Source organism: Spodoptera frugiperda, chromosome 14 (assembly GCF_023101765.2).
Source record: "Spodoptera frugiperda isolate SF20-4 chromosome 14, AGI-APGP_CSIRO_Sfru_2.0, whole genome shotgun sequence".
In the NCBI taxonomy this organism is placed as follows: Eukaryota; Metazoa; Arthropoda; class Insecta; order Lepidoptera; family Noctuidae; genus Spodoptera; species Spodoptera frugiperda.
In genome coordinates, this window is record NC_064225.1 from 8,714,194 (window position 1) to 8,742,159 (window position 27,966).

The 27,966-nt window shown below is 38.0% G+C and overlaps 2 protein-coding genes across 3 annotated transcripts in view; one reads left to right on the plus strand and one right to left on the minus strand.

Annotated features, from left to right (window-relative positions):
* The window catches only part of LOC118279065 (uncharacterized), a 595,270-nt gene that overhangs the window by 385,355 nt on the left and 181,949 nt on the right, over positions 1-27,966 (plus strand). The gene's annotated exons all lie outside the window — the stretch shown is intronic.
* Positions 1-27,966, minus strand: part of LOC118279231 (facilitated trehalose transporter Tret1-like) — a 118,615-nt gene that overhangs the window by 51,544 nt on the left and 39,105 nt on the right. The gene's annotated exons all lie outside the window — the stretch shown is intronic.

Genomic DNA, 27,966 nt, shown 5'->3' on the forward strand with positions numbered 1-27,966 from the left:
TTTTATTTTCATGTCGAAATATCGTTTATAAAATTAACTATATTTGTAAATCTTATTTAGTTTAATATATCATATAAAAAAACAATAAACTCTAAATGAAAATATCGATTGCGACATTTGATCGATAAAGGGTCTATTGTATTTAGACATGGTCAATCTTTCAATATGATTCCAAAAGTATGCTCCGCTCCGCCTCACTCCACTCCGCTGACCATTTTTCACCGCTCTTCTCCGCCCCTCTCCGCCCAGCTCCGCGTCAGTGGAAACACTGACAACTTTTCACCGCTCTTCTCCGCTCTTCTCCGCCCCGCTCCGCGTCAATGGAAACGCGGCCTAATGGTCAGCATAGTTGCCTTCCAAGCAGTTGATCCGGGTTCGATTCCCGGCCGACGCATTGTTTTTGTAACAGCATATCAAGTTTCGTTTTTTAATGATCTTTGACAAGACAAATTGAAGATTTTAAACTTCTTTACGACTGATTGTGAAGGCAATAAATTACTATGAAAAGAAAATATCCCAATATTTTATAAGCCGGCAAGTAAACGATATGTTTTTACGGAAATCATCAAAAAAACAAGTTGGGATTTATTTCGATTTTATGTTTTAAGCAGACGGTGACTTTTTACGACATCTCACATTGTTTTCATTGTCTCACTGTACTGCAGTCACGATACGAGAATAAATTATAGAGAAAAGAGAAAAAGTAAGTGTGGGAGAGCTATGCTTCGGCATGAAAGGGCCGGCTCGACCGAAGTGATACCACGACCTCACAGAAAACTGACGTGAAACAACGCTTGCGTTCATTGTATGAGTGAGATTACCGGAGGCTCAATTACCGCTTCCAAATTTTCCCAATCCCCTAACAACACTTAAATTCCTAACCCCAATAGGCCGGCAACGCACTTGTCAACACCTGGGACCATTCTGACACAATTGTAATAGCAGACTAAGGCCCCTGTTGTGTTGCGGGTGTCCATGGGCGGCATTGATCGCTTACCATCAAGTGGCCCGTCAGCTCGTTTGCCCCACTTATTCCACAAAAAATGTTTTCCGCAGTATAAAAACCTACTTTAACAAAGCCGGAGAAAGAAGCTAGTAAGACCATTATTATTGAGAATGCCTCGTGTAAAACAATCTAGAAAATCTATACATCACTTGTAATGAATCCTAAATAGCAACAAATTGTTTAAAAATATGAATAAAAACAAATGAATGTCATTTCCATTTTGTTTACAATCCATTGTTTGTAGAGAAGTAATAATCAATTCTAAGTTATCACCTTTTGTTTTGGTTACATCAGTGAAATGCTCTGTGAAAATGTGTTATGAACATTTTATTTTTATTGTTTCCTAAGTGATCATTTAACATATTTAAATAATGTATCGTCATGACTTTTAAGGTGCCCGAAGGGGTAGGCATAGGTGCAAATTATGGCACGTAATGCAGTTGCATTTCTAGTTAGAATTGGAACTTGAAACGGGATATTTACCATGTTTTTCTATTTCTATGAGTTTCGGCACCGTTGCAATTGACTTACATAAAACTAGAAAAACATGGTAAATATCCCGTTTCAAGATCCAATAATAATTCTAGTGTTATGTAGTGACCATGTCAGTTTAAAAACTTATATCGTAATGCAACTGTAAAACGTAAACCCACTTTTCACCATTTGTATTATAAGTCCCATGAGGGAAAGTAAATAAATTCGTATTTTTTTAAGCCCACTAATACTTTGCCCGGCCCGGGAATCGAACACGAGACCGGCAGTCGCACTTGTGACCACTCGACCAACGAGGCTGACTTTGAAAAATAATTGTTTAATCTAATCACTTACGATTTTCTAGTTCTTTACTGTCAAAATAACGTGACGTCACATTACATTTTGTCGTGTATCAATGGAAACAGTGGCTTCTAAAGTTCCATATATGTGTGTATGCAGTTAATTAAAGATCGTTTTATTACAGTCCCACTGCCGGCTAGACGGAGCGATGCGGAAGTATACCTCCACGTGTAATTAACATTACAACAGATAGGCATCGAACCTGCACTTTAATGATCTCTCTTATGATGCCCGCTTCGAGATAGAATGCGGCTGTTTGAAATAATTTTCTATACTTACAATTGTAAAATATTAATTTTTCGTTGCGCGGTGACGACAAAGTAGAAATCATTTATAACCATCACTACTCTTCCCGTAGGTGTAGTATACCCGCCTAAGTGACAGCATTTAACAAAGAGCTAAAGCTAAAGCTACAGGCAAAAAGCTACTAGTAGGTAAGTAAATACAAAAACAATTGCACATCAGAATATAATCAAACCACGAAATACTTTTTCTATTCCATGAATCATACCATCTCATCAATTACCAAAATATTTCATAACTTTATATACTTCTATGTACTATAAAATCCACAAGCCCTTAAATTGGGCAATAAAAATAAAATATCATAACTTCCTCCTAACATAATATTTCGATGGAGGGCAGAGAGGCAAGGCCTCAGTTTACCGGAATAGAAAGGTAATCCGTGTCACGATAACATAATCATAATATTCAAGACAAACAACTATTTTTAATAACTATGTTATATATGTGGGTAGCTCATGTTTATGATTTACAATTGACATGTAGAAGGTTTTTGTCAAGGAGGTTATAATAATTTCAATGCCAGAGCTAAAGGGATTTCATATTTAATAGAGACGCACCAAGTTAGATAAGGCAACGCACTTGTCACTCCTCTGGTATTGCGAAGTAGTCTGGTATTACTGATTGCTTTTTTTTTAAAGGGGAAAATCATCTACTGACTACTCCCGCCCCGGGCGAGGCGAGAGGGTGTGTCACACTCTTACTGACTAAAAACCACCCCGTTCCTACTTCTGCTTTTCAAGTCTGAGCCCCGGTAAACCCGCTAGGTAGTCCGCAACTCTGGATCAGATTACTGATTGCTTACCATCCGTGTGTAGTCTATAAAAACCTGAACTGTTTTAAAGTTCGGTGTAAAAGAGACAAGCCCTCCTATGTAGAGAAAATCCTTACTCCTGCGGCGGACTGTCACCAGCTAATGATAACATTTAAATTGTACCGATGACTGAATCTATAAGCCAATCTTTAAAATTACTTAGCGTACAAGAGTCATTAAACTAACATTAAAACCATAGAATTAAAATGAATGTAAAATCTTAGATCTTAAAGAAAGCTTAACTTTATCCACCCAGATATAACTACATATACCTATGTATAACTGACTAAAGCAACAATATGAAATAACCCATTAAAATAGGGTAACAATAGCTGAAACTTCAGTGACGCGTCGCGAGTGACAGGATGACACTAATAGGTCTACAGCCTCAGAACTTTACCTCACTGGAACTGAAATATCGGGAGGAGGGAACATAACTATTATACTATGCTACCCTCGCGCGGTTTCACCCGCTCTGCGCGGTTCTTATTGATCTTAGCGTGATGTTCTATAACCTACAACCTTCCTCGACAAATTAACTATCCAACACAAAAATAATTATTCAATTTGGACCAGTAGTTTCGGAGATTAGCGCGTTGAAACAAACAAACAAACTCTTCAGCTTTATATGTTAGTGTAGATTGTATTAAGTTCAAAATTGCCGGGTTTACCGGGGCTCCGACTTGAAAAGTAGGAGTAGGATCAGGGGGGTTATTATTTTTAGTAGGTAAGAGTCTAACACTCCCTCTCGCCTCACCTAAGGTGAGAGAAGTCATTAGATGACATTCCCCCTAAAAAACACTAATTTTTATTTGAATGTCCGTCTTGTATTTAGTAACGCGGAAAACCAGAGTCACAAACTCTGGTTTTCCGCGCCACTAGCTAGCTAGCTGCGGCGCCAAACATGCAATTATACAAACATCTGGGGGCACGGTAGTGCCCCCGCCAAGACGAGCCAAGCGAAGCGCAAGGGCACTACCTACCTTTTCTCGAAACGCTTCGTCGTATTTTTGAACCTTCATAACTTGAGTTTGGGTTATACCAGATAAACAAAATTTTCAGGATATAATGTCAGTGGTAGACTTAATAAACCTCTAAAGTTTCAATTGCATAGCTCTTATACTTTAGATTTTATTGATATCTAAAATACCCCGATTTCGTCACTCACTCACTCACTCACTCACTCACTGATGATCAACAAAATTCTTAAGGTACTTCCTGAAGTCCTAGAAATCTGAAATTTGGTATGTAAGCTAGTATTAGTACCCAAGCAACAAAAAAATCCTAAAACTTGGAACTTTTACCCCCCAACCCCTTAAACTAGGGGATGAAAGTTTGTTCGAGACTTCATATACACAAGTACATAGAACACAAACTTTTCATCAAATCAAAACATTATCCTACCCATAAGTACTTTTTTTTTTTTTTTTTTTTTTTTTTTTGAGGGGGAAAATCATCCAATGACTTTTCCCGCCTTGGGCGAGGCGAGAAGGAGTGTCAGACTCTTACTGACTAAAAACCACCCCGTTCCTTCTCCTGCTTTTGAGCCGGAGCCCCGGTAAACCCGCTAGGTAGTCCGCAGCTCCGGATCAGGCATCAGCCCTGCTGGGCCCCATCTGTGGTGGTCTGATGGCTCTTTGAGGCGCGCGCGGAACGCTACGCGCCGTACGCACGGGTCTGGTTCTGTTCGGGCGGTGAGCTACCCTTGCTCGCTGTCCGCAGGCCCGCACTTACGGTGGCCGGAGATCGTCTCGCGATCCCCGACGCCCGGAGTGTCTCTCGCGACGGCTGGGGCGTGAGGAGGTTTGTTCTCTCACGCGCCCCGCCTCCTCCTTAGCTAGCATGACTGCTTCGCAGAAGGAGGAGACGGCATCCCAGTCCCTCTCGCTCCGCACCATGGCCTGAACCAGTGCTGGGCGCGAGAGGTCGCCGTCGCCGACCACATCCCTGAGGACTTGGCGGTGCTCAGCCCACGCAGGGCACACCGCCACCGTATGTTCTACCGTGTCCTCCGGGCGGTCCTCACAGTGATGACACCCGGGCGTTTCCTCCCGCCCAATAAGGAACAGGAACCTACCGAAACTCCCATGTCCGGTAAGCACCTGCGTCAGGCGGTAGGTGAGGACGCCGTGGCGCCTCTCTAGCCACTCCTCAAAGAGGGGACTTACCGCTGCGATGACAGCGAGCCCAGCCCTCGGTTGCGACAGTCGTTGCTGCCATTCCGCCATGAGATCGCGCCGGAGCTCGTCCCGCCACGCACTGATCTGGCGCGGCAGTGGGGTTTCGCCCCGGCGACATACCCATAAGTACTTAGATATGAATAATATTACTACACTTCACTTCGGTAAGTGTTTATTAATCAACCTATACTTTTGAACATAAGCATCGTAACTTCGTAAGTATAGTATGCGCCAACGCCCGCCGCCTGCCCCTCGTCCCCGCGCAGTAGCTAAAAATAATCGGCCCGTCAGCGAGCGCGGCACCCGAACGCGGGTAGACGCGCGAGGGCAGACGTCGTTGACGGTTGTCTCGTTGAATGAAAAATTTTCGGAATATTTCGGTGATTTAAAAGTTTGCTATCGCGGAGAAAAAAACCATTTGCCTAATATTTAATTGTTAGTAGTTTAGTAGGTAAAGGTGTAGATACTAGTGTTTTAATTTTCATTGATAAAAAGTATTAGGATTACGTTTCCAATTTTCTTATAAATTTAGTAGTTTAGTAGGTGAATTTGTCGCTCATTTTATCTTTCTATCATAAGCAACCTACAAAAAGAAATGAAATCCCACAAAAACATTTCATGTTAAATGTTGCCAAGACGAGACCATATAGCTCGCACTGTCAAAAAGTAATCAGATCCCGTGTAGAGCCAAGTTTCTAAACCTATACTTTTGAACTGGCGAGTTGGCCGCACGGAAAGAGTTTAGAAGATTGAATAGATTTTTAAGCTCAAGCCCATATGACGAATAGCAAAAAGTCCGTGCGGCCGACTCGCCAGTTCAAAAGTATAGGGTTAGAAACTTGGCTCTACACGGGATCTGATTACTTTTTGACAGTGCGAGCTATATGGTCTCGTCTTGGCAACATTTAACATGAAATGTTTTTGTGGGATCACAATTTACCAAGAAATCAATCAGCAGTAATAGAATGCATGCTCAATAAATACACTCGAGGACGAACACTCATTACCTGACTGACACAATATTGCATAATCTTTGTTTACATACAACTGCATAGCTTGTCATACTGCGGCTTTACTCGCGATTATGTTACAATTTTTTTTAATCCGTAATGTAATGTAATGTAAAAATACCAGTTTTCTTTTTTTAAACGTTGCCCTACACTCGGATTTTCTCCTGTATCGTGGGTGCGTTTACAAACATACATGACACCCAACCCCGAAACAGTTTGTAAAACAATTTGTGGATCACACAAAGAGTTGCTCCGTGCGGCAGTTTACGTGGCAGTCGGTTGCCCAGCCAAAAAATAAATTGAAATACTTCCTAGTGGTAACAGAATATTTCAAATTGGTACAGTAGTTTCGGAGCATATTCAGGACAAATACACAATCAAATTTTTCTTGTTGTACTATAAAAAGTAGCTAATATAATATTACTCTCGACTATAATCTTTCTCTACGCTAAATTTCATCCAAATCCGTTCAGTAGTTTTCGCGTGCAAACATTAAAACTATTAGGAAGTTGAAATAATTCGCAGGTAAATAACAAAGATTTGAGAGGAAGTTTGGACATGCAGTACCTAAGGTTAAAGTTATGCAATGTTACTATTAGATATTATACCGATGTTTTTCCCCTGTGGATAGGAAGAACTTACCTATAATGAACAAGTCTCATTAAACATTAACACTATGGGGAATCTACCACCATGTCCATAATTACTGTTGTTTCAACACAAATATGTTAACGGAAGTAAACCTTTTATTTGAATAACAGCTTAGCTTTTCCAAATGAATGAACAAACAGTCAACATTAAGTAAATATATTTTTAAACTAGACCGAATGAATAAGTTACTTATGGGCAGACGTGTTCCATCGTAGGCCGCATCATCGCTTACCACCAGGCGAGATAATGGCCAAATGTCTACCTATCAAATACAAGTAAAATACTTATTATAAACCGTAAACCTATATTGACAACTTTTGACTGTACGCTATGCGCGGCTGGGCAACAGGCTGCCGTGCAACGCGTTATGGGTTCGATTCCCGCACGAATCAACTCTGTATGAACCACAAAATATTGTTTCGGGTCTGGGTGGCATGTGCATTTGAAATTGTATGTTTGTAAACGCATCCACGACACAGGAGAAAAACCTAGTGTGGGGCCATTGGAAGTATTAAAAAAAAACAAAAAAAGAATTTATTCTAGAAGTTGTGAAACTTTACCAAGCCCTTCAAGTAAAAACACCCGCAATATTACAATACTATCACCTCCACTTTATCAAAAAGGGGCGTGTTTTCACGCATAACAAGCCACGTCTAGGCATCCCATAAACTCGATAATTAAACCGCCTCATTTCGCAAAAAGCCATGAATTACTTACGTTTTTTCCACGTTTTAAGCTTACGAACGCGTTTTTAACGAACCAAGCAGGTTGGTTATTATGCGTAATATCGACGGCAAATTGCTTATATCGACAGGTTACATCTTTATGTGAGGTATTTTATACTATGCGAGCTTGTAGCTAGATTAATTTAAATCGGTTTCCGATTTAACTGTAGTTGCCACCCGCTGAGTAGAGAAATACTACTAGCTATGAATAACTCAGGAAATATAGGTGGATCTAAAGCAGTTTGCAGATCATAATCATAGACCGTGGGAAATGAATTATTATGTTCTCGTCCCAGTAATATAAGATTTTATATTACTTTTAGTGCTGAATAAGAAAATTCAGGAATCCACTGCATGAACCACTGGGTTGAAAGCAACCTGTCCGAAAAGAACATTCTGAACACATGTTGCTTTCAACCACTGGGTCTGAGAAGTGGTGGACTTGATAATTGAAATGTTGAGATATTGACGATCATCACACATCAAAGCCTAGTGGCCGCTGCTGACCAAAGGCCTCTTATCACAAGGAGAAGGTTTGACCATTAACCACTACGCTAACTCAGTGCGGGTTGGCGATTATAAACTTATAATCAGAAATTATAAACCCAGGTTTCGTCACTAAATTTTCCGTCACCATTTGACAGTGGTGTCTAAATAATATTAGAAATAATATATAACTCGGGAAAAGTCACATTGATACTTGCCGTTGGTAGGTTTCGGACTTGGACCCAGATGCATGAGGGCACCTCCGGGACACCACGACATTTTTTCATTACATTACCATTAGCTTCTGCCCGCGACTTCGTTCGCGGAAAATTAAAAAATTTAAGGCTGTACTACCCCTAACATTTAGGGGAATGAAAAATAGACGTTGACCGATTCTCATAGATACCGGATAAGCACAAAAAAATTCACTTCGAAAACTGTGACACGAGAATTTTAAATATTAGATAGACATGATCATCACATCCTTCTTTAATTTCCACCATCGGTATCGTATCGTTCCCGTCCCGTGTCATATAAAACTCAGTACTTTTTTAATAGCACTCATTACATCAGTCGCTCGTTGCTTGCTATGCGCCGCGGCGATGCTTGTCAAAGGATCGTGATATTGATACCAAACTCGCAGCGTGTAATTTCATACGAGAAGGAACGTGTTTCTGCAAGATTGTAGTTTTATATTCTGCACAAATTAATGTGGTTTTAATGTGAGTTTTTGCATGAACAAGAGTATTGGATTTCGTGGTAAAGTTGTCGATTGACGATGATAAAATATTGACAGTAATTTTTATTATAAGTTGGATCAATGACAATGTTTTAGTTGTTATAAATATCATATAGTTAAGCATATACTTAACGATAAATAAAAAGGTAGTTCATAAACGAAAGCCCAACTGCAGATTAAAACTTAAGTATATGAAATAACAGCTGTCTTTGTTGATTATGTTATTGTAAAATAGAACGATCTATTTGGGTGCCCTAGACGGACATATAGCGACTAGATTGGCGATAAATTAAAGAAGGGTCAAATTAAAAGTACCCTTAACCGACGAGCATGCATGAAAACACTGATTAATGTTGATGAAGCGAAAGAGGTGTGCAAGATTCCTAGCAATTGGTATTGACGGAGCGAAACAGGTATCTAAGATTCGTAGCAAATGGCGTTCCTTTATCTCTGCCTATACCCATGAGAGACAGGCGTGAGGTTATATATGTATTTGTGAGTAATTTGAAGTTAGCTGCTCATTCCGAACCACACATTCAAATGAAGAAGTACTTAAAACAAAAATCTCAAAATCGGCCTAAAACAAACTTATGACGTCATAAAAACCACTCATACTAAACCGACTCACTTACAACACTATTCATGGGTAGCACTTACTTCTGTAAGCAATCATAATATCTTATACAGTACAAAGTAAAGCTTAAAACTAATTCCCTTACATTATCTGTGACTAGTAACTTACATTAGAATGTAACTAGTTGCCTCCTCTCCGTGAGATAATATGTAGGCTATAATCTCCCTATTTAATGGGACATGGACATTCATATTTTGCTAATAACTCCTGTTAGTAAATACTATAGTTGGGCCATTACAAACGTGCGCACTGTCACGTCAAAAGAATATGACTATCCCGTACAATTTGCATAAGTGTGAGCGAGAGATCTGATTAATTAATTTTCTGGATATTTTAGTCTCAATATTTTATTTGAATTCCATTGTAATGAGTGAAGACCTATGATCATTTACATTTTTCATTAGAGAAGGCGGTAAACAAGCGGACGGATTACCTGAACGTAAGCAATCGGCGTTACCGGTGTTTTGGGGGTCAGGAATTTGCCGAATTTGAGGATTGGAGATTTAGTGATAAGGGATTGAATTGTAAACTCTTAATCTCATGTCTTTTTGTCATTATATCTATGGTATCATGGTATGGTATGGTATTCATTAGGTCATAAAAAAGTATAAAACTCTTTGATACTCTGACTGAAATCGAAACCTTACCTCTGCCTTAGAAATTGCGCTTACAGCCTCAACAACCGAAAGTCTCACATTACTAAGACTAGAAACAAACATCAAACACAAACAACGTTAAGACAACTATCCCGACCGTCAATCAACGAAACATACACACGAATAAACAACGTATTATCAAAACAACAGAGCTTAAATTTACACAAACACAGTTTATAGCACCCTAGTACACTTATATGAAGCTAGAATTGTACACGACCTAATCCTGTAATTTGCAGCTTTCATACCAAGTTTCATTGCCATACATGACAGGGTTTTAAACAGACAGACAAACACATAAACATGTAAAGGTTATGGCCAAAACACGGATTAATGTACAAATGGAGCAATAAGTCCATTTAACGATGTCGGTGTAAAATTGTAAACTTTACCGCGATGCCGTTTTGTGGCTGTAAAATGGAATCGTAATTGTAAAATAGTAATGCCAGGTTTAATGCTGTAAAGCTTTTGTTGGTCACGTTTTTGATGTTTACCTGCTGGTCCGAAATTTGGGGTGTACGCGTTGGAATGTTTGACAGATTTTGGTGTAAGAAATATAAACGTCCTTGAGATGTTTACTTCCTATAGAGCGTCATCTGTGTGTGTTTAGTTCTAAAATGTCATAACACAGTTCACAAAAACGCAAATACTTTTAAGTGTAGGGCAGCCATGTTTCGGCATGAATGGGTCGGTTCGACTGGAGTAATACCCCGGCCTCACAGAAACCCGACATGAAACAACGCATACGTTGTGTGAGTGAGGTTACGAGGCCGAATTACCCCTTACTTATCTTCCCGATCCCCGAATTCTCCAACATCCCTTAAATTCCTAACTCCTAACTCCTAAAAGGTCGAGAACACACTTGTATCGGGTTTCAATAGGTGGCGGTGATTGCTTATCATTAGCCTGATCGTTTACTGGCTTATACCATAAAAAAAATACTTTATTGAAGTTGAAATCCGACGCAAGATTTTAAACCAGACGATAAGTATTCAGTATATATCCCTAAGATATTAAATATTAAAACAATAATAAAAACCTTATAAAATGGATCCTGAGATGTCCATTTATAACTCAATCTATGGCCCAGTTACTGTCAAGGTTTTACGAGGATCATAACAGCATGAGAAATGGCAAAAATACAGCTTATATGCGTTTTATTTTACGACTAGTAAATAGGAGCGGCGATCCTATGGCGTATGATGATAATATCGCATTATATTTTACTCTTTAACATGAGATTTGACTTAAGCTGCTATACTTTAGTAATCAGTTGATTACGAATAACTATCTTTATTATGGTAGCGGCTAGTTATGACCGGCCATAAAATTATTACGATTTTAAAATAATAGTTGGTTACAAATGGCTAGCTATTTTCGTATCTTGTTATTGCTATTATTAAACTTTAGCTTTTACAAAATACTTCATAAATAATACAAAGGTCTAATTAATGTTGCAACTTAATTATTGTTGTAAATAATTCTTGGTAATGTCGGAACAAAATATAGAGTTTTAGTAAATTCATGAGCTATTAAAAATATGAAAGTATGACAAAATCTTCGAAACTACAAAATAAATCTACCAAAGACTACTTTCCTATTAAAGTATGGGAGAAAATCTTCTTGACTTTACGCTAATTCCTGTTTTCAGCACGTCGGTGTCACACTAAATATGCATAATCATACACGTGCTATGCGTACACTCCTACTGAAACGGCTCAATCTAGACACACGGCAGTGTGTCCGCCAAGTTCGAGCAAAAAAACCGACACACCGGCCGTGGGTTATATTACACGAACCATTTCGGGCCAACTTCGACCCACCTATAACTCAAAATCTATGTTGTCTACGCATATGAAATTTCTAGTATCTATCGAGATCTACTTATTTATCTAAAATACAAAATTTCATTAACGTACCTATTGTAGAACTTGAGATATTGACGTCAGAAAATCGCTATTTTTACTATACACTCACTGACTGACTCACTCACTCACTCATCAAAAACCTAGACCACTTCCAATGGTCGTATTGACTTGAAATTTGGCATGGAGGTAGGTCTTTAGGTCAAGGTAAAGGAAAAAATCTGAAAATGGCCAAGTGTGAGTCGGTTTTAAAAATAATGAAGGTGTAAATTCATACCCCTAAGGAACTAAAACAAAAAAAATATCTATATCTTCCAATGGTCGTACCGACCTAAAATTCGTTACGAAGGTTTGTATTTAGTCAAAGTAAAGTAAAATAAGAAAAAAAGAAAATAAACCTTACAAAAATAAATGAAATCCCACAGATCATCTTTTCATCTACCTAAATTCTGAAATCCCCAATCCTCAAATTTAAAACCCATGAAAGACAAGTAACGCACTTGAACTGGTATTGATATCCATGAGCGGCGCCGATTGCTTACTATCAGAAGATCAGTGTACTAGTTTGCCATCCAATCCTTTAAAAATACCACTTTAAAACATTCTTATTACATACGAGTATCATCATCATCATCAACAACAGTCCTAAGACGTCCACTGCTGGACAAAGGTCTTAAGTCCTCCACGTTGGGCGACAGCTCGCCACCTGCATCCAATGATTGAATTGCATCACCCGGAGCTGCAGATTGCCTAGCGGGTTACCGGGTCTCCGGCTCAAAGAGCAGGAGTAGGAACGAAAGGGATGGTTTTTAGTCGGTAAGAGTCTGACACACCCTCTTGCTTCTCCTAAGGCGGGAGAAGCCACTGGATGATTTCACGAGCTCAAAAAAAATGGCTTCCTGTGACTCTAACAATGTCGTCGGTCCATCTAAATGGTCAAACACGAGTATACTAAAATCCAATTCAAATTGGTCCTGCCAATAAAACCTGTCACTCTTTCACGCTTGATCAGTAAGGTCCCATCAAACGTGCTGAGCTCACGTGTCCCACGGTTACATGTGCACCGCATCCGTAGCGGTAACTTTATGCAATAGTCCAATTTACTACACGTGAGGCCATCCACGTGACTCGCCACAGACTGATCTAGAGATGGGTGTAATCTATGTGAGGCAATTTAATTTTAGATCAGCCTGTAGTTAGAACTGAGCGGCCACTTATAAGATGAGACGGTGAAGGTCGTAGAGGTTCTTCGGGAGTAGGTAGCTGGCCGGTCTACAAAATATTGGGGGAGGTCGATGGTCAGTAAGTGGTGAACGTCTTGTATCTTCATGATGATGATAAACCTGTAGTTTTTGCTGATAATTAGAGGATAGTATCTCAAGAACTTTTTTGCCCTGAATGATATAAGTCAAGAGTAAACTCATAGCTATATAGTATACTGAATCATAGCACGCTGCAATTTGAACCCGCTTGACGACTTCAAAACTGTTTTAAAAAATATAGTCAACCGGCAATATTGCGCAGCCGATTCTCAAGTAGCATTAAAATAAGAAATCACAGGTGCTCTTAGCAAAGTAACTAATCTTGTATATCATCAAAAAAAATCATCCAATGACTTTTCCCACCTTGGGCGAGGCGAGACGGATTGTCAGACTCTTACTGACTAAAAACCACCCCGTTCCTACTCCTACTCTTCAAGCCGGAACCCCGGTAACCCGCTAGGTAGTCCACAGCTTCGGATCGGCATCAGCCCTACTGGGCCCTATCTGTGGTGGTCTGATGACTCTTTGAGGCGCGCGTAGACACTGCCATAGATAGATACGATACAAAGACAGAAAGCTCAAATCAATCACTTACCAATTACCACACTATCGTCCTGTGAATCTCAGGGCTATACATCGTATCGTTGTGACAGATTGAGCGGCTAGTAATCTGATTGTGCTAACTGCATTGCCGGAGCTCCCGTGCATTTAATGGGCGGCGAGGGGACTTGGGTCTGATTGATTTAGCTATTATCGCACCTAGCTGGGTGGGTGGGTGTGAAATGAATGTATGGAGGTATGGAGCTATGATTTATTTAATACTGCACTTCAGATCAAGGGAGCCGAGTAAATTGCGATCAAGCACCACCAAAAAGTATTTGAAAGTCCTTTGAATACCCGTTTTTGTGGAACAAAAACATTCAATTACTTAGGGGAAAATGTGTGTCAAACTCTTACTCACTAAAAATCACCCCAATCCCACTCCTGTTTCGAACCAAAGCGCTGAACCCGCAAGGTTGTCCTCAGCTAGTTGGACATCTTAGAACTCGAACAGATTTACAAGCCAAGTGGAATAGACATAACTATATGCAAGTGCAGAGAAAAATCAATGTTACATTCGCCTCCCTCCTTGCGTCGTTTATCCTCAATGCTGAGGGTCGTGACTCCGACGAATAACTTTAAGGTTGACTATATTTCTCTATGTTGCTCTATCTTCGGCGATGTGGATGGCGTCGCAGACTGTGGTCTCCAGTGTCTGGATTTGGTCTGACCAACGTATTGGACTCCTGGTTATATTCGACAAATGATGTCAAAGTGTTACATCACGTCATCCATCGACAGTTATTCATGTGATTTCTAGCTTTTATGTCATTGGTCTAGGAAGACAAGCCTGATGCTTCCTAATATAAGTTATAAACCATGCAAACGATTGAATGCTTTTAAACTTCACTAATAAGGAAATTATAAAGGCTTGAATCGCTTGCACTGTGTTTTCCACCATCAAACATATTTCGCTCTCTCTCTTTAAGTGCTGAATACCAATCAGGCTATTGGGTAGATCTTAAGCCACACTGTTCTGTACTTTCCTAACTCATTTTGTGAAAGCAAACGTTTAATATTCGCTTTTTATAGCCTATTTCAAGATTATAATGCATTTTGTGTGATTTAAAATTTATTTATTGTGTTTGGAAAGATTTCTATGAGCTTATTTATGTGGTTTTAGGCAAAAATATCGTTGATTTAAAGACGATAAGTCATTGAGAGCAGCCTATAATTAACAGTAGATATTTAAATACCTCATAAAATTGAGGCTGCGAAGTACCTACCGGGTTTACCGGGGCTCCGGCTCGAAAAGCAAGAATAGAAACGGGGTGGTTTTTAGTCAGTAACAGTCTGACACTGCCTCTCGCCTCGCTCAAGGCGGTAGAAGTCATTGGATGATTTTCCTAGCTCAAAAAAAAAAAAAAAAAAAGCGTTCACTTCTTAAGGGCTGCGGACTACCTAACTTGTTACCGGGGCTTTCTCGAAAAGCAGGAGTAGGAACGGGGTGGTTTGTACTCGTTAAGAGTCTGACTCTACTTCTCGCCTCACCCAAGGCTATAGAAGTCATTGGTTGATTTCCTCCTCAAATAAAGCATTAAGTTCTAGAGGGGTTTCGAAGTTCTTAAGAAGATAAACACTAAAAAACGTTTCTCATCTTAATAACCTATCTATAACGTATTTTTTTTTAAAGAAAATCTATCAGAAACCAGTACATATATTATTAAAGAAATTGACAGTACATCAAAACTTAAATCTTAAGCCACTAAACTATAGACCCTTTCTTATCTCCTAGAGTCCTAGTACATCTAGGTCCTCTACTAATGCCTAGAAACACAGTTCACACGGCTTCTAATGACGGCTAGATAAGCATAACCTTGGGAATAAGGTATCAAGTATTTGAAGCGACTTTGATATAAGATATGCTGTTGTATGAACATTATATGTTGTTCATTATAATTACATTTGTAGATTATATACTCTGATTGTATCATATCAATGGTTGGTTGTTCTATTATAGGTATGAATGGTTATTTGTGGAAGGACTAGAAAACCAGAAGTCGTTTGGTGCATTTATATGCATAGTGCATTCATTTTACAGAACACAGTCACAACAGAATTTACAGTCTTGTAAAAATGTCACGTGTTATCTGTGTAGCCCGTTAGATATAAGTAGTGTCGATATCTAATTGTATGAGCATTGAAAACATTAAACTGATTAAATTATTATGTATCGTTAGAAGTTTTCTTTTCGCTCCACAAAACCTACTGTCACCATCTCTGCTCTACCCATGGGTGTTGTAAAAACCAACCAAGATTAAAGTTTACCGGGGCTCCGGCTCGAAAAGCAGTAGTAGGTACGGGATGATTTTTAGTCAATAAAGAGTCTGATACTCCCTCTCGCCTCGTCCAAGGCGGGAGACGACATTAGATGATTTTCCCCGTCAAAAAAATCCAGCAGTCATGGACCGTTGATAATGGCAAGAGTTGAACCCAATAACATCTTCTAAGCAGGTCCACGTGGTGTGGACTCAACCATGGTACTCAACCATATGGTAACTCAACCATCAGAGAAATATTCTGTTAATTAGCAGTCCAACACAGACTTCATTTTACTTCTAGTGGTTACCGAATGTAACAAGTAAAATAAACCTGTCTCTATTTGTCCAAGTATTACCAAATCGTGACTATGTCATACTCATTATATGTTCTTTAATTAGCGACCAAATAAAAAACCTTTTCATGTTACAACGCAAATATAAACAAAATATTGTTTGTATAAACATTGGGATTCCCTGGACCTTTGACTGGACATCACTTTGAGCACTATTTCATTAGTGCATTTTAGTGGTGCGACCAATTCCGAACTATTGACATTGATATTGTGAAATGTCGTACTCTTGAGTTGCAACACTAGCGCCCATTGCATCCGTATTGCGTGGATATTGAATGAACTAAATGGTATTGAGTTTGGTTTTATATTCCGTACTCTGAATGCTATTTTAACAGCTACGATTGGGGTTGTATAGTTTTAACATTGAATAATTATTGAGATTTTATTGGATTGAAATTGCATTGACATTGAGTTTGGTTTCAAGAGTAGAGCCTAGATCGTATTAACATCGTATCTATCCCCTCCTCCTATTTGAAAAATCCTTTCATAATAAAATTGTAAAGTTTATTTTTCAGGGAGTAACACATAGGCCTTATATACCGATATTCTTACAGGAATCTGTTTACAGAAGGGTGGAACCTGTGAGCCCTCAAGGCCAACGTGAATAGGCTGCTTATAGGTGGTCGTGCTCCATTGTCGACCACATCATCGCTTACCAAAAGGCGAACTATGAGAGATCAAAGAATTAAGTTCTACGCGGATGTAACCGTAAGCAACAAATATAATAGGTATGTTGTCATCAAACCATTTCTCCCAGGGTTGTCACTCTAGACACAATGTCTGCAAAACCGTCGCATACCTTCGGATCATTCACGACCAGCTTGCAACCGCAGACCACAACCACCAAGATTTACTTACGGTATGCAAAGATGAGTGCAGATCATGATACACTAATCTATCAAGTGTGTTTTCAACCTTAATACTAGGCAATAAAGTGGGAAATCTGTTGAATAATTTTGTGAGAAACGGATTAGCTTGAGGTGCTGGTGTCTACACTTCCTATAAACTTTAACTTGTAATGGCAAGAGTTTATTCTCAGAGGTTATGTTATGATTGCATATTCGTAGGACAAAAATAAAAAAGGTGATTTTCTAACAAAGATGTGCTATGTAGCTATGCTACGAAGATGTAATAGCTAAGCTGTGAAACTATGTGACCATTTCCACCGATACTAAGCTTTGTAGCTGTGTGAGAAGATGCGCAGCTCGAGTATGCAATGTATTGATAGTAAGGAAGCCATCCATAACACGCATCTTTCCATATAAAAACATAGCTTAACTGAGTCTGTTTCCACCAGTGCTAAGCTATGTATACCAATAAATATGATTGGTAGAAAGCAAACGCACGCAACAGCAATATAGTATAGCATTAAATGTTTCTAAGTCAGTCAGTTAGCCAAATCTAACAACAGATACCTAAATTGATGAACCTAGGCCTTACAAGTACTCCCAAACTAGTAATGATGCGATAATATTAAATTGGACATGATCAAATTAGAGCGGATCCATCTGACGGATCAGTTTGCTGTCAAGTCTAATGCTACCTGTTTTGATTGATAGGTTACTGTGACAATAATGATCAATCATGTGACAGTCAATTGAATGTATGTAGCTTCTTTATTTTGTCAATTATCTTGCACATTTTTTACGGTATAAGCCGGTAAACGAGCTGATGGTAAGCAATTGCCGCCGCCCATGGGCGCCCGAAATACCAGAGACGTTACAAGTGCGTTGCCAGCTGTTTGGGGGTTATGAATTTAAGGGTTGTTGGAGAAGATCCATGCCTAAATTTGGTTGCCTTACATAAACATAAAACAATATATTCATACATATATACTTATGTACTTAAATCTGAATCAAATAAAGATATAAACAAAATTGAAATGTACGTTTTATGATCGCACATCGATAGTACACCTGCCATATTTATTGACTGGCTACACAGGTATATAAGTTTTATATTTGATCGGTTTCACAATGTTTTATTAAATTTGTATATTATAGATACGCGTAGGTTTCAGATTATATTCTATTTTTATGAAATGAAGTATCTTTGGATTTAAAATCAAAGTAGGTACTTGATTTCATAACAAAAAACAAAACAAAGCTCCTAATTAAAGTTTAGGAGTGAGAGCAAATACGTCATTTATATGTATAAAGCGTACCTAGAAGTGATGTCACGCGATATTTAAAATCAATATATCTTCGAAACTATTTATTTTCGAAAGAAAAAATACGTGTCTCATATTTTAAAATAATCTACAAGACGGACATTCAAATAGAAGTTAGTCATCTACCCTATTGTATAGGCCTAGAATTATTCTCAAACCATACCTACGTTTTCAAGTACAGCTATAAGACAGAGCGCAAATAAAATGATATGTATAATAAAATTGATGGGAACCCATAGTGATTACTGATTAGTAATCAACTGGCCAGGATGTTTACAACTTGGATCGTGTTGCAACATGCCGAGATATGGGTCCGATACACCCACGATTAGATAGAGCTTCGTACGCTTACATAATCTTTGGTTTTTGATAGTTTTATATTTGTTGTTCGTGTTGACTTAAGTATTAATGTTATTAGTTATTCGTCTGCAAGAATAATTTCGTGTATTTATTAGAGAAATGGAAGATTAGTACATGTTTTTTATTTGCAACTTTATTGAGGAACGGTGTGTCATAACCATTTTTGCTAGCCAACCTTCAGGTGATGCAGTGAGAATTTGATTGGTGCAATTGTTTGTATGCATTCACGCTAAGTATATACCGACTATTTTGTAATGTTTCTCATTAAATATTATCCCACCCAAAACATAAATGTGAAAGGCTGCCAAGTTCGATAATATTGGAATGCTTCGCCTATAAAAGAAGTGAGATCTAAATAAGTACCAAGTTCCATACACAGACCTCAGTTAAAAATGATATAACAAGTTGGCAAGTTTTCACACACTTTGTTATAAACCTACTCAACGCAATGAGTCAAGTATATAATTTTCTATTAAAACTTGCCAAGTTATATCATTTTTACTTGAGGTCTGTGTATGGAACTTGGTACTTATTTAGATCTCACTTCTATAGGCGAAGCATTCCAATATTATCGAACTTAGCAGCCTTTCACATTTATGTTTTGGGTGGGATTTCATTTATTTTTGTAAGGTTTATTTTCTTTTTTTCTTATTTTACTTTACTTTGACTAAATACAAACCTTCGTAACGAATTTTAGGTCGGTACGACCATTGGAAGATATAGATAATTTTTTTGTTTTAGTTCCTTAGGGGTATGAATTTACACCTTCATTATTTTTAAAACCGACTCACACTTGGCCATTTTCAGATTTTTTCCTTTACCTTGAAAAGACCTACCTCCATGCCAAATTTCAAGTCAATACGACCATTGGAAGTGGTCTAGGTTTTTTGAGTGAGTGAGTGAGTGAGTGAGTCAGTCAGTCAGTGAGTGTATAGTAAAAATAGCGATTTTCTGACGTCAATATCTCAAGACCTACAATAGGTACATTAATGAAATTTTGTATTTTAGATAAGTAAGTAGGTCTCGACAGATACTAGAAATTTCATATGCGTAGATAAAATAGATTATGAGTTATAGGTGGGTCGAACTTGGCCCGAAATGGTTCGTGTAATATAACCCACGGCCGGTGTGTCGGTTTTTTTGCTCGAACTTGGCGGACACACTGCCGTGTGTCTAGATTATTATTTATTACTAGATAAGTGCTTAAAATGTCAAAAAGTGAAACATCCTCGAATGGCCCATTCCGGGACTCGATCGCATCTCATCTTGAACTACAACAAACAATACTTAATTAGCGTCCCTAATTATTTGGGAATGCACACAAGAAACCAAACAAGCCGTCAGCAGTTCAACGAAACAATTAACGATTTGGATGAAATCTCAGAACGGATGCGTAAACAGAAGTAAGTACAGTCGTAAACAAAAGCATTAATTGTTACAAAATTACCTTTTTACCGACTTCAAAAAAGGTACGGATGGATGTTTGTTTTATGTGTTCACCGATTAGGTATTCCGCCAATACTGAACAAATTTTCAAAATCCTTTTTTTGTTCGAAAGGTTATATCACTACATAGAATAAAACAAAGTCGCTTTCTCTGTCCCTATGTCTATTTGTATGCTTAAATCTTTAAAACTACGCAACGAATTGTGATGCGGATTTTTTGTATAGATAGAGTGATTCAAGAGGAAGGTTTATATGTATAATACATGGATAATATATCACCATTGCACCCATGCGAAGCTGACCAATTATAAGCTTCTTTGACGGACATACACACACAACGCCTTATTATAATGTATAGTAAAAATACAATAAAATAATAATGAAACTACCACATCCACAAACCTTACTCATTCGCTACAAAGTCGTTGCATTATCTGCCGAGATACATCTCTGTTATGACAATCACTTTCCTCGAAACGACGAGAATAGCACTTTATAGATGTTTCGTTCGTTGAAAACGTTTTTATTTTGCTTTTCTTCAAGAGTAATATATTATATATATTATATTGGCAAGCAGCGGCCATGTTTAATTCTTTAATGGTGAATGTCAGAGTGTTTGAAGTTATTTCTATAACTACTAATATGCAATAATGTGTGTAAAATATTTGATTTTGTGTAGTGGTTTAATTATTTCTTTCTTAATTTGTATTTGGAAACTAAGCTTTTGTCTGTATTATACCATTCGTAAGAACGTTACATTACACAGAAAATGTTTCAGTCTATCTACCTTTTAAATGATTGACAGAGTCACATAACAAAATTTGTAAATAAATAAAATAATACTATCAGTGTAAGTGACCATGTCAGATTAAAAAATTATAAATAAATTTATATCAACATTCGTCAAGACAAATGTTGTGAAAACATGAATCTAGCCAATACATTGACTATTCAATTCATTGAATTCGACAAGCGACTATGTCGTTAATGTAAAAGGACAATAAAGATAATAATTTCAAATATGTAACTTTCAAACATCACCTCATTAAAAAACCAAATACCCAAGTTCAAAAAGCATGTTATAACACAAAAAAAAACTATTAAAAAATGTACAATTGTGTGCACAAGTGTCCACGAGCAGTGTGACAGAATGTGTGCATAAGATAAAACCTCTGTGTTCAAATAGTGACGAACAAACATGCATACGCATCTGTGCGCGACTGTACTGTGAAACAATGTGTTTTGGGGGAAATTGAAAGAAAGGATTTTTTGGTGACTCACTAAATGTTTTTTTATGATATAAGCCGGTAAACGACCTGACGAATCACCTGATGATGATGGTAAGCAATCGCCGCCGTCTATGGACACCCGAAATACCAGAAGCGTTACAAGTGCGTTGCCGGTCTTTTGGGAGTTAGGAATTTAAGGGTTCTTGGGAAATCGCGGATCAGGAAGATTGGGAAAGGGGTAATTGGGCCTCCTCCTCACTTACACAACGAAACACAAGACAAGCGTTGTTTCACGTCGGTTTTCAGTGACCGTGACTCCGATCGAACCGGCCCAGCATGGCTCTCACACACTTAAATGAGAGTCTTACTTTCATTTAACAACTATTTTATGAGCCCCATGAAACAGGGGATGAGATTACTATAGTCCAAGCATAATTCCGAATACCGAAATAATAAAATTTTAGTTTTGTTTCTGTCTCTATTAACATTTAATAATCTCCGAAACTACTGAACCGATTTGTAAATCATTTCACCATTAGAAAACCTAACCCAAACGTGGGTGAAGCCGCAGAACAAACTAGTTACAGTTCTAATCATCTTAATTTCCAAAGTAAATATTTGTCGGTAACTGACACGACGTTGGAAAAGTTATTCATAATTGAATTAACATGGTTTGCCATTGTCGTTATTAAACTCAATACCGGATCTATGTAGTATAGGCTGAATAATAAGAATTATTATTGTTCAGTTCATTGACCCTTTGACAGTTACTTTATTATTTAGTTAGTTTACGGTTAGAGTAAATTGTATCTGTGGTAAGTTTCAAAGGTTACTGAAACTGATTGTGAATGATTTAACTTACTTTTTAGCTGTTTGCATAAGGGTACTTTTCTACTAGAGATGTGCTATGTAGCTATGCTACGAAGATGTAATAGCTAACCTGTAAAACTATGTGACCGTTTCCATTGATACTAAGCTATGTAGCTGTGCGAGGAAGATGCGCAGCTCCAGTATGCAATGAAAGATTCTTACTGATTAAAAACCACCCCGTTCCTACTACTGCTTTTCGAGCCGGAGCCCCGGTAAACCCGCTAGGTAGTCCGAAGCTCCAGATTGGGCATCGCCCCTACCGGGCCCATCTGTGATGGTCTGATGGCTCTTAGGCGCGCGCGGAGCTCGATGCTTCGTACGCATGGGCCTTGTTCCGAAGCCCCGGTAACCATCTAGATAGTTCGCAGTTCCAGATATACCTATATTGTAAGCCTGAAAGGGTAATAGGAAAAGTTTGTTCCAAATAATATTTATCTTTCATTGAAAAAAGGATTTATTGATATCGCACAGGTGAAGGAGAGGATTAGACTGCATAGGATTATTCTGTCAATGTTAGAAATTTCAAGAGAAATTTGGCTGCAACCGGCTTTGGGTGATATCATCGGGAAAACGGATACACTTATCAATTGCAGAGTTTATCAATGAAGTGAAAAACAATGTTATTTTGAGATATGAAGAAGAAAGAAGAAAGAAAGATAGTTTATTTGCACCGTTATAACGTTGCAGGCAAAAACAAAATAATTTTAAAGAAGACAGAATGTCATTTTTGTGGCAAAAATGTGTTCAGCTAATATTTGTATCTTATGTTTGTTTTCCTGCCACGTCCACTACTGAACTAAATATGTTAGGACCTCCTTTGGTTCTCCTTTTCTAAATTGAATTTTGTAATAATTTCCACGCAAGACAGGTGAATTGGAGAACGCAGTTAAAGATGTTCGGGGTCTTACGAGTTTGTTTTACATTGAACGAGATCAAAACGAGAATACGTTCGGCGCTCTGATTGACTGGCTCTAATAAACTAACCATTTCGAGCGCCTAACAATCTTATTTCGATGTCATTAAACGTAAAACTAACTCTTACTAGGCCCTTAGGTTTACAAAAGAGTGCCGTTGCCCATATTTAAAGTTTAGTCCCGTAAGATTAGTTATTATTTCAACGGATAGACGACTTTTATGACACCTACGAGAAGACTGATGATAGAGATTAATGTATTCTGCTCCACTATGCTTATATCACAGCACACCTAGCTTAGATTGTGGTATAGCTTATATATCTTTATATATATTATTCTTCTGTAAGTGTGTATGTCACTGAACTTCTCTTAAACGAGTGGACCGATTTTGATGAACTTTTTTGTGTGTGTTCAAGGGGATCTGAGAATGGTTTAGATTCACAATTTTGTCCGCTGGACAATGTTTTTTTAATTAGTTTTTAATTTATTAGTAGTTGTTGATTTTGGAATGTTTTACATTGGATCCGACAGACGGCGCTACCATCGCAGTGTCAAATATTAATGACGTTAGATATTGTCATAACATTTGAATAACAATTTTCATCAAAAAGGTCCAGAATGTTTTAGCTTATTAAAAAAAGTTTAAAATTTTCAAATTAGAGACGTGTAGACAGGACAACGTCTGTCGGGTCCGCTAGTAGCTATATAGAGGTGTATAGCTGTATTATCAGTAGGTACAATAAAATGTGTTCGTAATAAAACATGGCCATATAATAACTCGTGCCGTTATGCGCGCACTATTGAGTTACCGAACTACATGCTGCAGTGTGCCTGGTGGGTGTCCATTGTTATACGGGAATTAGATAATACTAGAATGATATTATAATAATAAACAAATAATAATATAATTCTATTATGCACTAGCACACCCGGCGAACTCCGTTTCGCCACTAATGATCTTTCGTTTTCTTTGCTATAAACCTCACGGAGCCCGAGACGTTTCCAACGAATGTAAAACCGTGGAAATCAGTGCGTGCGTTCTAGAGATATAGTGTCAGGAAGGAAAACCCGACTTATTTTTATATTTTAGAAGAAAGTTTTTTTTTCTAATTACAAGGGGTAATTCCCAATCCCCGATTCCCCAACAACCCTTAAATTCCTAACCCCCAAAATCGTACTTGAAAAACTCCTCTAATGTTTCGGGTGTCCAGGGACGGCGGCGATTGCTTACCATCAAGTGATCCGACTATTCATATAGATTATACCATAAAAAAACAACAGGACAGTGGAACACTACACACTTAAATAAAACAGTGCCACACTGACACACAACACAAACGTTTACATTACCATAACAACAACACACAAACACACAAACAATCAAAGAAAGTGAGAAGCACACAATATAGCATTGTCCGAACAAAGCATCGAACCCCGTACCGTGAGACAACGCACACACGCGCCGTGTCAAGTGTCAATAACAAGCACTGCTTTCTTCAGAGCACAAGCCTACATTATGAACCAACAAACACAAGTTAAAATACACCTTAGACACTTTAAAATATGGTTGTAAATCCAACAAAGAGGATACAGATACCTTAGATTTTAAAGCACTTGAAAATACGTTCAACTGTTGTATGGAAGTTATTTTGGGATTGTTTAAATGTGGGTAAGCAGGAGTGTAGGGTATCATAACATATTGGTTTGTGTTGCTAGGATTATTGTGTTGTCAATGCGTCTACGCAATTGTTGGGGTACACTATTTCTTTAAGGATATTAAGTTTAAAATTTTATTGGTTTTCAAGTATTGAATTCTAAGAGTTTTATTGGTAAAGAAGACATTTCTAGGAAATTTATAACAAAACTAGAGAAATGTGTTAATATTCTATTGTATGTACGATCGCTAGCAAGGCAACCTATATATTCAACTTTAACGTATTGCAGTATTAAATCGAAAATGCAATGAATAGAATTTTCAAATTAAAATAAGTTAATCTGCTGGTGATTAGTGTTCAGGTCAAACAGATCCAGGTTATTAATAAAGAAAACAGTTTTTAGTTATTTTTCTTTATTTTAGTTTTAGGTTAGTTTTTATTTATTTTTAAGTTGTAAATAACTTAGTCATACTTACTGTTATTATTAGTAATTAATTCGGTATTTTTTTATGCTATACGTACTATGTTAGAACTAATTCTCATTATTATTACGCAAAGAAAAAGTTTAGCTTAAAAGCTTCGATCAACAATACCAACATTAAAAGAAAGAACTCGATACGTTGACATGTCATTTGTTTTGTTTGAAATTAGAAAGGGCACACAATATGTTTCTGGCCTTGTCATTTTGGGTCTGACGTCATTGACATGTCATTTGTTTTTTTTCCAAATTGTTCTATATAGCCGGGTCCAGACGAGTGTAACGTGTAATGTAACATTACGTGTAATTTAGCATCAACAGTGTGGACGGCACACGAACTCAAAGCGAATTGTGAACGCGAAAATATTTCAAAAGCTGTTTCCACTCAGTTGCTACGAACATGCCGAATAGGAAGGTCGGTAGACTGGTGCGGCTTTTATTTTCATGTATTTACTAACTGAAGACCGCAAAAGTCGGAAGCGTCGATGGTGGAAAACTAATTTGTATAAAAGAAGATCTTCTTTACTTGTGGAACTAAAATCTCAACATATTATGGTCAATATAAAAACTTTACCCGTACATACGACACAACCGTCACGAACGCCGCCGTCCAAACGAGCACTGCGAGCGTCTTTGTGTTCGCGCGAAAAACCGACAGCCGATGGATCAACCGCGAGCGCCGCGCGAGCGTTACATGTAATGCTCGTACTGCCGTCCACACGTAGAATTCGTGTTACATTACACGGTGGATTACATTACACGTTACACTCGTCTGGACCCGGCTTATGGCGGCTGTAACCTAGATTTAGATTAGAAAGAGTACACAATATGTTTCTGGCCTTTTCATTTTGGGTCTGACGTCATTGACATGTCATTTGTTTTTTTATTTTGTTACAAATTTAGAAAGAGAACGCGTTATGATTATGTTTCTATCCTTTTCATTTTGAGCCTGACGTCATTGACGTGTCAATTGTTTTTCTGCTGGCAACGTAGTGAAAGAAAAAAATGTTGCATTTAGAAAGAGAATGCGATATGTCTTTCCTTGTCATTTTGGTTCTAACATGTCATTTGTTTAGGAACTGGCAACGTCGCTTAAAAGTTTCAAATACACTCTTATATGCATTCCGAAAAAGTGTTGTATGGTAAACGGAAAGACGGATCACCTGATGTTAAGCAATCGCCGCCGCCCATAGACTCTCGAAACACCAAAGGCTTTATGTTGGTACGTTGCCGGCCTTTTGTCAGTTACGAATTTGAAGATTGTAGGGCCTTCAGTAACCTCATTTTTTTTCTTGAAAAGTAAGCTTTACCGTAATCAAAGAACCACTTAAATCAATTCAGTAGTTTCACAGACGATTCAATGCAAACAAACAAACAAATCTCTCTTCATAAACATAAATTACATTGAAGACCTATCAGGTATCATTTAACAACCTCACGAATACTAGACACATAAAACTAACCCTAGAAAATAATACCTAAGTAGGTACTTAATACTTCAGTCCGTTAGTCGTAACGGGATGAGCAGGAAAGGTTGAATGTCAGTAGCTTTAACCAGGGTCTAATTACATATCATTGATTGATAGTCCACTGGAATCTACTGCAGTTATGGAGTGTACAGTAATGTCATAACTAATAGGTGTTTATCAATAAGAATCTGCGGTAGAAACGACATTATCAATGTACCTTGTAATTTGCACGCTTACAGAAGCTAAACGACGTTCTCTGATATACCAGAATGTTTTGTATTAGCTGGTAAACGAGCAGACGGATCACCTGATGGTAAGCAATCGCCGCCGCCCATGGACATTCGAAACACCACAGACGTAAAAATTGCGTTGTCGGCATTTCGGACGGATTTAAGGGTTGTTGGGGTATCGGGGATTGGGAAGATTGGAAAGGGGAAGTAGTTGGGCCTCCGGTAATCTCTAAAATCTTTGGATCGAACTCATTCTTAAAAGAAAGTCTATAGAACTATGTAATATCAAAAATCGATCCTAATCTAAAGATTTTGCTTCAGACTGCCTAGCTTATGACCGGGCCTCGGACTCGAAAATCAGGAGTAGGAACAGGGTGGGTTTTAGTCAATAAGAGTCTGACACTCTCTCTCGCCTAGCCCAAAACGGGAGAAGTCACTAGATAGTTTTCCCACCACAAAAAAAGTCTAAAGATTTTGGATTGAGATCAGTTATTGGCAGCTAGATGATCACCGGAAACTCCATTATGGACGAATTAAAAAGAAATAAAGGTGAATGACCTGATAATATAGTACATAGTATAGCAGAGTACATTATTATAGCTATAATTATATGGCTATTATCTTTTGTTACTCGTGTACTGAGAATCAGGTACATATTATAATATTAGATCCCATAGGTACGAAGGCTTTTTCTGCGCATGTAAAAAATAAATAGTAACTATAAAAAATAATTTTGTACAGTAACATTAAATGTTTTTGCCTTTCTT